General features: G+C 32.3%; 1 non-coding gene across 1 annotated transcript; it reads left to right on the forward strand.

Moving 5' to 3' along the window:
* Window positions 1-3,191: 3,191 nt before the first annotated feature.
* On the forward strand, window positions 3,192-3,298 carry LOC149497602 (small nucleolar RNA R71). The gene has a single exon (XR_016320302.1). It is a non-coding gene; the product is annotated as a small nucleolar RNA R71 (small nucleolar RNA).
* Window positions 3,299-14,079: the final 10,781 nt, after the last annotated feature.

The following is a 14,079-nucleotide window of genomic DNA, read 5'->3' on the forward strand; positions in this document are numbered from 1 at the left end:
GGTCATGGGGAAAACTTTCATTGATTTGTAGCTCGCTTGTATCTTCTTCCCCCAATTCTAGCCTGGAAAGATGGTCAGCTACGAGATTCTCAGTCCCCTTTTTGTCGCGAATCTCTGGATCAAACTCTTGCAATAAAAGCACCCAATGAATTAGTCTCGGTTTTGCATCTTTCTTTTCTAGCAAATATTTGATGGCTGAGAGATCTGTGTAGACTATTGTTTTGGCTCCAATTAAATATGCCCTGAATTTGTCAAAAGCAAGAACAATAGCTAACAATTCCTTTTCAGTAGTTGCATAATTTAATTACGCATCATTCAATGTGCGACTGGCATAATAGATAACATGCAACTTCTTGTTCTTTCTTTGTCCAAGAACAGCTCCAACAGCATGATCACTAGCATCACACATGAGCTCAAATGGCAGAGTCCAATCTGGTGTGGTGATGATAGGGGCTAAGATTAACTCCTTCTTTAACCTGTTGAAAGCATCTAAACACTCTTTGTCAAAATTAAAAGGAACATCTTTAACTAATAAATTACAAAGAGGTCTTGTGATTTTCGAGAAGTCTTTTATGAATCTCCTGTAAAACCCTTCATGACCAAGAAAGCTTCTTATTCCTTTCACTGACTTAGGAGCAGGTAGTTTTTCAATTACCTCAATTTTGGCTTTGTCTACTTCAATCCCTTTTTGAGAGATCTTATGCCCTAAGACAATACCTTCACTAACCATGAAGTGACACTTTTCCCAATTTAAAACAACGTTAGTGTCTTCATATCGTTGCATTACTAAGGATAAATTATGAAGACATGCATCGAAAGAAGAACCGAATATAGAAAAGTCATCCATGAATATTTCAATAAATTTTTCCACCATATCAGAGAAGATGGACATCATGCACCTTTGGAAGGTTGCAGGGGCATTGCATAATCCAAAAGGCATTCTCCTATAGGCAAAAGTGCCATAAGGGCAGGTGAAAGTAGTTTTCTCTTGGTCTTCAGGAGCTATAGGTATTTGAAAGTATCCTGAATAACCATCTAAGAAACAATAAAAAGGATAACCTGCAAGTCTTTCAAGCATTTGATCAAAAAAGGGTAGGGAAAAGTGGTCCTTGCGTGTTGCTTTGTTTAATTTTCTATAATCTATGCACACACGCCAACCTGTGACTATTCTTGTGGGGATTAATTCATTGTTTTCATTAGAGATAACAGTCATACCTCCCTTCTTTGGAACAACTTGGACAGGACTTACCCAACTACTATCGGAAATTGGATAAATGATACCGGCATCCAGGAGTTTTATGATTTCAGCCTTGACTACCTCCTTCATGTTCGGATTCAATCGCCTTTGATGCTCGATTGAAGGTTTGTAGTCTTCTTCCATCAAGATTTTATGCATGCATACACTTGGGCTTATTCCTTGTAGATCTGAAATTGACCACCCTAGTGCTTTCTTATGCCTTCGTAGAACCTGCAACAACCTTTCTTCTTGATCAAGCGTTAAGTGAGAAGAAATAATAACAGGAAAAGAATGGTCCTCACCTAAGAATGCATATTTTAAATGATGTGGAAGTTGTTTCAGTTCTTGTTTAGGTGGTTCCTTTTCTTTTTCATTCATGATGCTTGATTCATTAATGTTATTTTCGACATGCAAAGTGTTTTCCACACATTCATGAACAACATCAATTCGAAAACAATCTCCGTAGTCCATAGGAAGTTTGCAAGATTTAAGCACATCAAAGACAATCTCTTCCTGTCCAACTCTTAGAGTTAACTTACCTTTATAAACATCAATCAATGCTCTTGCAGTTGCAAGAAAAGGTCTTCCAAGGATTAAAGATCCTTCCCTGTCTTCATCAATGGCAAGAATAACAAAATCAACAGGGAAGATGAATGTACCTACCTTTACAAGCACGTCTTCTACAATCCCTCTAGGATATTTGATTGATCGATCCGCTAATTGTAAAGACATCCTTGTTGGTTTGAGCTCTCCCATACCTAGCATCTTAAAAACTTCATAGGACATAAGATTAATGCTAGCACCTAAATCTGCCAAAGCCTTTTCAAAATCAAGATTACCAATATTGCAAGGGATAGAAAAACTTCCTGGATCCTTTAACTTTGGAGGCAATTTGTTTTGGATAATTGCACTGCACTCCTCAGTTAACATTACTGCTCCTTGATCATCGATTTTTCGTTTCTTGCTTAGGATATCTTTTAGGAATTTAGCATAGCTAGGCATTTGAGCAAGAGCTTCAGCAAAAGGAATATTGATTTGAAGCCTTTTAAATACGTCCAGAAACTTGAGGAAGCTCTTGTTGTCTTGTGCTTTCTTTAATCTTTGCGGAAAGGGAACAGGTGGAACATAGGGTTTCACCTTTTCTTATTCTTCTAGATCAATGATGGGCACCTTTGGCTGCTCTTTTTCTTCCCTTTCCTTCCTTGGTGGTTCTTCTAATTGTTTGCCACTTCTCAAGGTGATAGCCTGCACTTGTTCTTTAGGATTCTTTTCAGTATTGCTAGGTAACGTACCTTGAGGTCGAGATGCCATCATGTTTGCAAATTGTACTAGCTGAATTTCCAAATTTCTTATCGCAGCCTGCTGGATTTTATGGTTTTCTTTGGTTTCGTTCATGAAATCCATGTGTGATTTAGAAAGGGCAGTGAGGAGGTCATCATGAGACTTCTTTTCTGGAGAAAGGAAACCTGGTGGTGCATTCAAGGCATTGTTAGGATTACCATAGGATAGATTAGGATGGTTCCTTAATCTGTGATCATATGACTTGGAATAAGGGTAATTCTTCCTTCCTTGATTCATCATGTAGTTTACTTGCTCCAAAGTTTATGGATTCAAAGAGTCCATCATGAATTCTCTAATTCCATGTTGTCCATTGCACCTATCACAAACTTGCATAATAGAATTCACAGGATTAGTAGTTAACATGTCCAACTTTCTTACCATATTATCCACATTGGCATTAACTGCTGTAATGGCGTCTATTTCATAGACTCCTGCGGTTCTTTTCCTTTCGGAATTGTTTTGGTAATGTCTGTTGCTTGCCATCTCTTCTATTAACTCGTAGGCTTCATCAATTCCCTTCGTTTCAAAGGATCCACCTGCAGCTGCATCTAAAGTGATTTTGATGTTAGGAGATAATGCATTATAGAAAGTTTGTATCTGTAGCCACTTAGGGAAACTGTGATGTGGGCACTTTCTCAACAAGTCCTTGAATCTTTCCCAAGCTTCATACAAGCTCTCTTGATCATGATGAGCAAATGTCATTATCTCATTGCGCAGCTTGATGGTTTTTGAGGATGGAAAGAATTTTGCTATAAACTTTTGAGCTAATTCGTCCCAAGTTGTGAAACTTCCAGCGAGACATGATTGTAACCAGGATCTCGCTTTATCCCTAAGAGTGAAAGGGAAAAGTCTCAGTTTGATTGCGTCTTCAGAAACACCATTCTGTTTGAAAGTATCACAAATTTCCAAAAAATTTGTGATATGGGCATTAGGATCTTCACTAGGCAAACCCCCATATTGGATCGAGGTGGAGAGCATTTGGATAATTGCGGGTTTAATCTCAAAATTATTAGCTTCCACCCTAGGTCTTGTAATACTTGAGGTTGTCCTATTCAGATTGGGTGTTGTGTAATCTCGCAAGGTACGGACCGGATGTTGAAGTGGAGGTCCGATTATGTTTTCGTTCAAGTTTTCGTTTTCGTTAGCCATGTTTGCTTTTTGTTCGGGTTTTATTTCTCGTGCTCTTCTTGCAGCATTGTGCCTACAAAAGTTCTTTCAATTTCTGGATCAAAGATTAGAGGCTTCCTTCATCTTCTTTGCATAAAACACCTAAAATAATTCTTAAAAGAAAGTTAAATAAAAATAAAAGAATGTCTAAATTAACAATAGGGTAATTCGTATTGATATTGATAATGCCAATCCCCGGCAACGGTGCCAAAAACTTGACAGTGATTTTCGCAAGTGTACGAAATCGCAACAAGTAATATAGAGTAAGAGAGTATCGTATCCACAGGGATTGTATATCAAGTACCAAAATTATATTAACCTATTATTATTTAAATGATAATAAGAGAGAATTGTTGTAAGGAAAATAAATTTGAAAGTAAAAACAGAAAGAGATGAAGCACAAAATTTAGGTGAAAAGAAATCAGGGATTTAAACTACTAGGGAATTTGATTTCACTTAATTCTATCCAACTTATTCTATTAGTTCATTAATCAATTTTAATTGTTCAAGTAGGAGAAACAACCCTAGAATTACTAACAAGCTCTTCTGATGTATTGTTAGATATTCTAATCTAGTCTAATTACCTATCTTCCAATAGTGAAATCAAACATGAATTAGATCTTTGAGTTTTGTGGTTGTTTTGTGAGTTCATAACCTAAGATCATTAAATTATGAAAACCCCCCTTGAGTCAAACCATATAGCTTCCGCATCAAGTTATTATTCTCAAGTAATTTATTATCTTTTTCATGTCAAAAACCCTTCTCCCGATAGCGATTATTGAAATAATTCAATCCAGGGGAAAAATTCTGCCCGGAAGCTTTAAGCACAATAATAAATTATAACAAGAACAATGAAAAACAAATCTAATATTATAAATTGGAATCGAATTAAGTTACATCAAATCCCTAGTATAAGAGTTTAGCTGGACATAGTAATTAAATAAAACTCAGTAATACTTGAATCAATCATCATACTTAGTGTTAACAATGAAAAGAAAAACAAGATGAAGAGTTTAGAGATAAAACTAGATCACAGCTATGTGGATGGCTTCCTTGAATCTTGGCACAAATCTTGGATGCTTGAAGTCTTTTAAGAGAGAGAGAATTATGCAGAAAATAGCCCAAAAACGAGATATCCAATAATGAAAAGTTCCCCTCTTTATATAGGGCTCCTGAAGGCAAATCTGACTCCGTTTAGGAAATAGAATCCTTATTTAGTGCAAAATCTTCTATAGGAGATTATGACTGTTTAGGCCTTGGATTTCTTCTTAATTGAGACTCCTTTCTCTTCCAAAATAGGTCTAGGTCTTGTTTAGTATGTTTAGGAAACTCTCTGAGGCGGGCCCATGTGAGGAAAAGATTGATTTGCGTCTTTAGTTCATGCTAGTTCTGCCTTCGAAGCACGGGCGTGCTATGATGCACGGCTGGGGCATGCTTAAGTCTGGAAGTTTGGCTGGTGGAGCACGGGGTGTGCTAGGCAAGCACACCCTAATGAATCTTTGTGGCACGGGCGTGCCATATAGCACAGGCGGGGCGTGCTTGTCCCTATCCTACCCAGCTAGAGTTTACAATGGGCGTGCTAGGCTGGCACGCCCTGAATTTCTTCTGGGCACGGCCGTGCCTTCTAACATGCCTCGGGGAGTGCTCACTCCTGACTCTCCCTTAATTTCCTTAGTTTTTAGCACGGTTGTGCTACTTAGCACGGGCTGGGTGTGCTGGAGGCTGAGTATTTTGCCTTGTAATGCCCTTTTCTGTGCCAAAACCCTGCAAATTTCTCTCAGATCAAGCGGGTTATAATTCAAGGAAGCTCTGAACAAAATTATACTAAAATGAATTTAAAAGCAAATCAAAGTGATAAAATTTACTAAAAATCTAATAAAGACTATATTAAAAGTACTATAAAATTAACACCTATCAACAACTTACTTAAACCACAAATTACATAAAATCATTAAATTTCAACATACATTTACATTTATAGCAAAAGAAATATAAAATAAACTATTAATTAATAACATAAAGAATTTAATTCTTTCAACTCATAAATTCATTACTTGCACATTATTATACCAATACATATACTATTTAGTTTTAAAACCATGAACCGGAATATCATGCTTTGAAAATTCATTTGATAACATAATCATTAATGTCCAAAGTAAGGTTTACTAAAATAATATGATCTCATTCGTTTAATTCAAATACTTTGAAAGCAATAAGACGATTAATTCAAATACTTTAGTTAAGGCTCGTACTAATACAGAATGAACATAATCTGATTTGATCGTGGCCTATGTTAGCACCACCCCCATCACACAATCGTGGCCTATGAAAGCGCCACCCCCATCATACAATCGTGGTCTATGAAAGCGCCACCCCCATCACACAAATAAGTGCGTCCACCTATTTATAAGGGCTAATAACCCTAGCATATGATCATAGCTTCACATAACAAAATTAATCTCATCATACCATATTTCAATCATGCAGAGTAGAGCCCAAATCAAAATCATTCTTTCACAAAGGACTTTATTATTTAGACAAAATTCTTAATCAAAAACACTTCATTACGTAATATCCATCATTTCAAAATTTCTCAACTTACAACTTACAAAAATTACCACATTCTTCAAAGGAAATATTTCACATATATATATATATATATAGGAAAATTTCTCATCAATTCATTTTCTTTTAAAACTTTCTTAACATCATAATGAAATTTATCATAAGGAACTTCTTCTCATATCAAATCATACTTTCCTTATTCAAAATTCAAAGCACATACACCTTAAATATCCATTTTTTTTAAAACTGTAAACATATGAAAGTTATCAAAATAATCATACTTATGTCATACTTATACCATACAAAAAAAATAATTAAGTAAGCCTTACCACCCTAGAGTGGTTTGACCTCTTAATGAAAACCAAGGGGAGGAATTTCCTTCTCCAACCAAGCATACTAACATAACTCTTATGCACCAAGGTATCCATTTCTATCCTCATCATGCATTATCTAAACTAATTCCACACTTTATCCCAAAATTTCCAACAATTTTTCCCATTTATATCCATTTAAACATATCCACAATAACACTTTTCAAACATATCCACAATATCTTATTTTTGTCAAATCAATCCTCAAACATACAAATAATCAAGAGAACCTCATCACAGATGATTCATACATACATTAAATAAAATAAACCTATGAGTCAAGGCATAAGAAATTTCCAGCATTAAAATAACATTGACCTTTGCTGAGTTTTTAAGACATAACTTGAGTTATAGGTCTCCAAATTGACTGAAATTAGATTCATTAGAAAGCTAAGACAAACTTCTAGAAATGTTATGAAGGTATCACAAACCAGATCAATGTTTAAGATGGCAAACAGAAGCTAGAAACACAGACCAACAGTCCAGACCCGATTCAGCAGAACTAAGTCCAATGTTTATTAAATTCCTACTTAAGCAAACACTCAAATTAAACCATTCCAAAACCATAGAAGTCTCAAGACATAGGGAAACAACTTTCATGAAGAACTCAGAACCTAATCTTGTCATTATAGTGGTCAAAATTGGCACTCAATTCAGTGATGCATATGGCCCGACATAACAGAGTCAGTTTGCGTTTTTCAATCATAATTTGAGCTATATATCTCCAAATTAGACCCAAGAGGATTGGTTGGAAAGCTAAGAAGTAGACCTACAACTTTCATGAAGGACGCAGACACAAATGGAAAATAGAAATGATCGAAAACTAGTCCTTAATCTCACCCAATAACACTTTTTCCCAAATTCAGCTTACTTTAACCATGAAAAGAACATGAACAACAAAGATACAAGGTAGAGATTTCTACCACATACTAAATACTCATCAAACATCATCCTAAGAGCATAAACCAACAAAGAATAACAAGAAAACTTAAGGCCTTATTCATCAATAGATTCTGCCACTCTTGGAAGATGAAGAAGAAAATGTTTTCCTCATCAATTCAACATATAGGCAAGCTTAGAAATCTCCCAAGAACACATTTATACCATCAAAGTTCAATAATCAAATCATTTCATATAAAATTCCAAATTTTCACAAAATAGTATAATAAAAAATTTTAACAAAGTAATTGTGTTTATGAACACTAACCTTCCAAACAAGCTTTAATAAGCTTTAATCAAAGCTTCTCAAGCTTTGGTCTTGCCCTTATCTTTGTTAGAAGGCTCTCCACCCTTTGACCCAAATAGGAAAATCACCAAATTCCATGAAATTAGTCACCAAATATTACTTCTCTAGCTTCACTCTCTAAGATTAATTACTTAAACCAAGTTGGATGGGGTGAATTTGATGTGTTTACTAAGTAAGAATTGAAGAAAATGAAGAAGAGGAAGAAGAAGAAGAAGAAGAAGGAGAAGGAGGAGGAGACGTGTAAGGATAAGGAGAAGGAAAAATTGTTGCTCAATAATTGATGGTTGCCTTTAATAAAGCAACTAAAGGGTGTTTTGGTCTTTTCTCCAAATTAGATGGCTATGATTAAGTCACTAGTAATCTAATCTAATGGCTACAATTATTCTCCAATTAAATTCCTTCAAAATATTATTTATCTCCACAAAACTCTCTAATTTACTCCATAAAAATAATTCCTCAAATTTCCTCCATAAAAATAATTCCTCAAATTTCCTTACTTAATATAACACCATAATTCATTATTCATTAATTATCTAAATTCTCCCAAAAAATATTCCTTACTTACTTTCTATCCATAAAAACCATGCATACATGCTCCAAAAATGTTAAATAAAATATAAAACATAAATAGTAATTTTTCCGGACAAAAAATAATACCGACTTCCGGACCGGTGGTACTATTTACAGACCGGTAAACTACTATTGAAACACAGAAAAAACGGGGCGTTACAATGGTGATGTTATAATCGTTAAAAAATGATCTTAAAGGTTCAGACACGGGAAACCGAACCCTAGATCTCCTCATACATCATAATAGAATCCTCATCCAATGACTTGGTTATCCTCATATTCTCTGAGGGTCTAATTAGTTTATACTCTAGCGCAATATTATATATAAAACATATATCCAATAGCTCACCTTCATCAATATCAGACGGTACGTCGGCAATCCAAACGTTCTCCTTCCTACCTTTGGCTTCCCACTCCTGAGTTGATACCTTCGGTTTTCTCATCTCCAAATTGATCAAGTAACACTTGAACATCTTCATCACTTAAAGAACCCATAATCCTAAGCCAACGAAAAGAGAAAGCAAAAAACAAACACAAAAATACAAAGACTTACTTGGATAAGGTAGAGAGAGACAAAGAAGTTTAAGAGAGAGATGCTCTGATGATTCAAGAAATGAAGAGTGAAGCAAAATGAGATGAGTAAAGGGCCTTATATAGGCAAGGCGAGGCACTGAAGAATCACCATATTAAGTGAAACAACTCTTAAAGTACCTCTCGACTGACGAGCCAATGCTTCATTCTCTCTGAAACAAAGTTGTCCTTTTTCTGACACCTCGCAAAAAGACACAATAAAATCTCAGAAAAAAAAAAAGAATGATGATGATGAAGGAGGATAATGATAATAAATAATCACTGTATTTGGACATAAAATGACCAAATAACTAACGGGGAGACTACTGAAAATATATAATAATAAAATATATTAAAAAAATATATATTTAGATATTAGACTCCTAAATAAACTTTAACTAGCAAATAATATATTATTCTTATACTCCTTATCCTAATATGATTAGTTCGACTCTAATATATATACTTCAAATTTACACCAAAAAGAAATTTAATTTACAATTTATTCTCTACTCAATTTCTGAGAGCTTAACAAGAATTTTATTTTGACTTTTGTATTAAATGTATGATTTTAATGAGTGAAAATTGATGTTTGATGAGTATACGATGTGATTTGTGCCTTAGAATGATTTTATGAAATTTTCATGAATTTTTCAAGCTATGTCCTGCCTCCCCTTGTTCATGTGTGTATTTTAAATATTTTTTTCTTCAAATCTTGATTATTATGTTGAAATAATTTTATTTGATTATTGAATGATTTGGTGAAGATCTGGTGTGCAATTTATGCTAAATCGAACCATGTTTGCCATTTAAATTTAAGTTGTATTTTATTTTGATGATTTATTGATTAATATTGGTGACTAATGATATTTATTTTGGTGTTTTTCAATTAAAAATATGATTTATACCCTAATTGTACAAATCGAATCATGTATGGGCTGATTTGGATATTTTCCAAATTATATGGACTGTTTTAAGATATTTTCCAAGGACTTGGCAACAATTCCCCAAGCTTCGAGGAGTTATGGTACAAATTTGATAAAATATAGACTAATTAATGATGATTAAGGACCTAATAAAGTAATTAATTGGAAAATTAAATTAACTACTCTCTCCACTCTTTTTATATAGGAAAAGTTTCTATTTTGAGTGTCTTCTTATATAGAAAAGAAAATTTTTCCTAATTTGGTAACTTTGAGAACCATGTTAATGTAAAAAATCAATCTTACCCTTATTTTAGTTCTTTGTGAAGCTTTTAGTATGAGAGATTCTCAAGATAGTGGCAGACAAATGTATATATAAGCATTTAATGTTAATAAATTTTGGAGAATGAATTTTTTACATTAATTTTCAATAAAAAAATGTGCCACTATAAGTTATATGAGCATTGATTAAAATGAAGTTTGAATAGAAAAAAGCCACAATATTATTCTTATGGACTTCGTCGAATATTTAAAAAATTGCATAACATTTAAAGTATGTTTTCAATAACCAAAGGTAGTTGGAAGGTTAAATAAGTACAAATTTTCATATTTTCATACAACTTTCCCAAATAAAGGATAAAAAACGAATTTCTCTCCATAGGTCAGAGTATAAACTTTATTTTTACAACTGTTTGTATTCCCTTCATTCCAACAAAATATTTAAAGCCTTATTGAAGATTGAAATGTAATTTAAGATATACATTGATATTAGAGGAAGAATAAATGAGATATTAGGGGTAAATTAGAAAAAAAATGACAAAAAAAAATTGGTTGAACTATTTTCTTAATATTAGCGAAAAATTAGTTGTTCCTATATAAAAAGAACGGAGGGAATATTACCTATATTGAGGACGTGTAATATTTGGACAACATAAGAATTAATTATAATTGTAACATTAATTAAGGATTAAAAGTAGATTATAGTGAATTAAATTAGTTCACATATCCATTTATTCCAAGTGGGTCCAATTTAAAATAATTAAGAACTTTAAGGACCAAATGGTTAATTGACCATAATTAAGATGATTTTATGATTAGTGTTAATTGGGCGATGATACTAATCTAAATGGTTAGATATGATTTAACTATATAGATTAGTAGTTATTAGGTAATATTTAGATTAATTAGGTGATTAGTTGGCAAATAGTGGAAATAATAAGATTATATGATTATTAAATTAATTAGATAGTTAATAGAATGGCTTAGTAATTAAAATGGATTATTGGGTTTAACAACTCTCACTAGATCAATTTAATTTATTAATGATCAATTTAAGTCTCTATTATGAGACTTTAAGAAAGTACGAAATTATTGGATTATTTAGATGATATTTTGTTAAATTGAAATTAGTGTATTGGGATTTGTGCCAAAATCTTGAAAAATGTGTCATTTATGAATTAAATGCTGATTATTTGAAAATATAATTTTATTTGAGTTAATAATTATGTGATATGAATTATTATGTTACAAATGAATATTTTGTGAAATAAAAAATTCCTAGTGAATTTAATATGATTATATGAAACCATGTTGAATTTGAGAATTTATGTGATTATGAGTATAATTATGTGATTTAGTTATGAAATATGATAAATTATATATGATAGAATATTTTGATATGAAAAATATGAATTTATGAATGGATGGATTTTATGATAAGAAATATTTTTTCAGACTGTGAAAGGAATTACCGGAGCAATTATGAGACCGAAAATTTTATTATGCGATGTTATGAATATGATATAAACTAAATTGGACATAATAAATATTCTTAGTGGTCTTAGTCTACTTTGTTGAGTTAGCAGTTGTATAGAGGTATAGCATACCATAAAAAAAACAGTACTGTCAGTGTCACATATCGAAGCTAATGAACCTCATTTTATAGGAGCTAATGAACTACACTCTTGTGGGGGGGGGGGGGGGGGAGGGGGGTAATGAACCCCAGTTTCTAGATATAGTCATTTGATTTTGACCGACCGGTCGTATGATATTATATGGATTTTCGAGTTGTATGTTTATTATGGAATTTTCTGTATGCTATTTGATTCTTATAAGTATGTTGAAAGTCTAATTAAAAATATAATTTCATAATTAATTAAATATATTGTTCCTATGGAAATATGCTGAATTATGTAATGCTATAACTTAGTATGATGTTATGCTATTAAATAATGATACTTGATTATTGAATTTTATATTATGTGTTGTATTTAATATGAATTATAATTGCTTTTATTTTATAATTTTCTTGGTGTGTTGTAAAAAATATTTATCGAAGAATTATGAATAGCATTTGATTGATTATTAGATACTTAAGTAATATGAAATAAAAGTGCATTTTTGTATGAATGCAGGGTGACTCTGTGGGATGAATAAAGAACTATATTGCATTGACTATTGAGGAATTACTAAGTGTTAAGAATAAGATTTATGTTTTAAGAAGAATACTAAGATATATAAATTTATGATCTAGATACTTGAAATAATATGACTATGTGAATATAATTAAATGAGACATAAATCCATATGTTATAAATATGAAAGTATGATGAAAATGCTAATATAAATTATGACTGCTCTTCCATGTCTTTCTTAGTGGATTATAATGTATTGATATTTTGAAATTATCTTATAATGAGATATGATGCATGATCACTCTTGAATGATTGGAATTTTATCTTGTGTGGTTGGATTTTTCCTTTGTATGGATTATATAATTATATTTGTTGGTTGTTGGTATGAGAATCCTTCATATGTTATTTGGAGATATGAAGCACCACTAAGCTTTATGCTTCGTGCATTGAGTTTATCATGCCCAAATATTGGGTAGATGTGCCGAGCGGACGAAGCTATAGTATCCGAGTTGAAGATTTATATGAGAATATTGGCATTATTGTATTTATGCTGATTTTATGTTCTAGCAATTATGACATGTATTTAACTATTGAGGTTATTTATATTGATTGAGGAAAAAATTATTTTAGCAGGAATATACATATAGATAGTTGATTATAGAATGTGTATGAAATGATTTAGTATATTTATGATGAATGCTTCTGCAATATGACTATGAATTTGGGAAAAATTATATGATAGTATGATTTATTTATTAAAGAGATGATTAAATGATAATCTATGAAATATAATCTTATGACAATGATATTGGAGCATGGCTGTATAAGTGATGATATTCAAAATATAGAAGTTTTTGGCTATCAAGAGTATGAGTTTATAGTAGAATTTTTTGAAAAACTTTCCAAGTCACATTTTGAGGATTATATAATAATTGACTTATAAGATTGCATAATGTATATTAGATCAAGTTATAATATTAGAATGTTTAGTTTTGTAGCTCCGGCACAGATTATGGCATTCGTAGCCTAATTCTCCAGGATCGAGCAATGGGTGTTATAGAGAGGATACCAATCAGAAAAAACAATAAGAAAGCTACTGGTCAAATATGGATGGATATTGATGGCTAAAAATGGAAGAGCATAGATATGCCAAGGGATGCAATTCATGCCAAAAGCAAAGACCAATTCAAAATGCTCCGGCTATAGAATTGTGATCGATTGCAAACCTTGGACATTTAAAGGGTGGGTAGTAGGCAATAGCGGGACCAGAAATATTTTCTAGTGGGGCATATAAGCCCAAGCCACAGCAGCCTATAAAGAAAATATTTTTTATACGCACAGATTGCCTAAAATCATTACGATCGATCAAGAAACAGTCTTCATGGTAGAAGAAATCCATGAATGGGTCAATTTCAGTAACATTGTTGACCGAATTTTTTTTGACTTTAACTGAATTTTAGCTGAATCAATTTTGATCATTGACAGAACCGAAGTTAAAGAAAATAAAAACTTAATTAACCGATCGAATTCAACAAAAATTTATGATTAACCGACTTAACCGAAATAAAAATTAATCGAACTTATTAATCACAACTTAATCAAAATAAAAATTGAAATATTTTTAATTTTTAATTTTATTATTTACTTAAGCAAAACGACATAGTTATAAGAG

Source organism: Jatropha curcas, chromosome 3 (assembly GCF_041381405.1).
Source record: "Jatropha curcas cultivar XTBG-Jc1 chromosome 3, XTBG_Jcur_1.0, whole genome shotgun sequence".
Classification (NCBI taxonomy): domain Eukaryota; kingdom Viridiplantae; phylum Streptophyta; class Magnoliopsida; order Malpighiales; family Euphorbiaceae; genus Jatropha; species Jatropha curcas.